At 36.9% G+C, this 2,259-nt stretch overlaps 1 pseudogene across 1 annotated transcript; it reads right to left on the bottom strand.

Moving 5' to 3' along the window:
* Nucleotides 1-980: 980 nt before the first annotated feature.
* On the bottom strand, nucleotides 981-1,753 carry LOC308643383 (CCR4-NOT transcription complex subunit 7-like; annotated as a pseudogene). Its single transcript has one exon. The product of its transcript is annotated as a CCR4-NOT transcription complex subunit 7-like (transcript).
* Nucleotides 1,754-2,259: the final 506 nt, after the last annotated feature.

Here is a 2,259-nt window from a genome sequence, read left to right on the forward strand (position 1 = left end):
AGCCACCAATCAGCATGAGACAGGGTAATATCTGGGATGCCAGATGACCCTTATGGTGGTTGATAACATGTTGGGAAACCATGTAGTTCAGCACTTACATCCCTCTTGGCTTAAACCAATTTGTTCAAACGAATCCTCCTCTTGTAGTAACTAATCACCCTTACCCAATTTGTTCCCGTCAGTGAATGTGCTAATCATGTTTTAGAGTTGTTTTATGATTTTCCCATGGTGTGTGATGATTTGCTAAGAGATGCTATGATATATGTGAAGTCCCTGCCTTCCCCAAAGAATGTATAAAACTGCTGAAAACCCTGGGCTCAGGGCCTCTCAGCATCACCAGTTGCTGTGTGCGTGCAGAGGACCGAGCTAGCTCACAATAAACACCTCTTTGCTGCTTACATCGATCTTGGTCTCTGGTGGTCTTTTGGGGGTCCCGAATTCAAGCATAACACTTGTGTGTGTTTTTTTTTGTTAGTTTTGCTCAATCAAAAGTTTGCACAATGCATGTGCTATATTTTGTAGGTCAAAAACAAAACTGTATAAATTTGTCAGATTACCATTTTTCTAGCTAAGAAGAAGAAAAACCACAATTTCTGATAAAACAGAGGATTCAGATCACTCTGTATAATGCAAAATTGATGGTTCACAATCACAAATAGTCCAAACTCTTGCAGTATGGAAGGAAGAAGCATGAAACAGAGAAATAAATTAGTCAGTGCTAGTTAATTTAAGAAAATTAAAAAAAAAAAACCCAAGCCAAAGTTGGTACAAATTGTCCAATTATTATTATTATCAATGTATTCAATATTATTTAGATCATACTTAGTACTGAAAGGCAAAGAATAAGATGGGCCACAATGGGGATGATGTGTCTATTGTTCAAGGGATTTAACCAGAGATAGTTCAAATAAAAGGACTATTTGATGTCATGTCTATTTGATGACTTCCTCTCCATATGCGTTCCCTGTGCCATTCTATGCCTAGGATGAAATAGAATCAATGCCATACAAATGACCACAATATTTGGCATCATTGATATGATCTTCAAAGCACATTACTATCATTTTGAAAAAGGCCATTTCTGTGAGCAATAAATTGGATCCTGTCTGATGTTATCTACTATCTGTTTGAGCTCTAACTATTCAGTAACTTCCTGTAATCCACTTTTAAGATTTTTTCCAGCTTTTTATTGGGTATTTCACATCTTAAATGAAAGGAAAAAAGAGTTGAAGGATCTCAAAAAGTTAAGTTCTACGTTGGGCAAATTAGAGTTGGTCAGGATTATGATTAAATAGCCAAAGTCCTAACCACTGTGAAATGATTATCATTTAACCCCTTCATAGAGAACTACTTTCAAAGTCACAAGAAGTTCTGCAAAATACTGGGTCTGAATTCCTTCCTCTTTATTCTTTTTAAACTGGAAACCAGATGATGTTAGCAGCTTTCCTAAGTCCTGGGCATGTCCTCCACCAAATTAAATTTAAAATTAAACTGTCAGAGTGAAGTTCCTGGAGGGCATTCTCTTTGTTCGCTCATCAATGTCAGTCCTAGCTCAATTATCTTTAACAAGATAATACACTGCAATAGCTGATAGTGATAGTCAGCATTACTCTTGGGGTCTTCAATAGGTCTGGAAACTCAGTATTCTTGGCAACATAAGTATATTTTCAAATAATTTTCTCATCTCTTCATCCAGCTTATGAGCCTAAACTTCACAAATTCTTTTACTGTGATCTACAGTTGCTGCTGGCATAGTGAGGACACCAGGAAATCTAGATATCAAGCATCAAGATATTTACATTTCATTGAACATTTGTTTCAAAAAAGATTTTATCCTTTATTTGTCCAATTGGCTCTGTAAACTCATGTTTTTCCTCCTCATCATCATCATAGAGGCATCACCCAGTGACTGCAGCTGGTGACTCATAGATGATCCTGCAACCAGCAACTGGGAAAGGGAAGCCAGAGCTGTACCTCACACCATGCTGCACCATAGCTCTTCACCATAATTATGCTTCTTGATGCGAGCATATTGGTGGAAAATAGGGTTAGTTATATAGAAAATAATTGGAAAACTCATGCCTTCTCCTATCAGTTACATATAATGTATTATCATTTTCTAAAATAACTTCAAGTTTTAGAGTCAGGTATAATGGATCTAGAACTGTACATAGGAAAGCAATGATGGTTGCCCAGGAAAACCCATTAGGGGCTCCTTTCTATGAATTTCAGAGTCACCTTTCTTGTGGAATTCAAAAC

This window comes from Spermophilus citellus (assembly GCF_964194105.1).
Source record: "Spermophilus citellus genome assembly, chromosome: 3".
Lineage (NCBI taxonomy): Eukaryota > Metazoa > Chordata > Mammalia > Rodentia > Sciuridae > Spermophilus > Spermophilus citellus.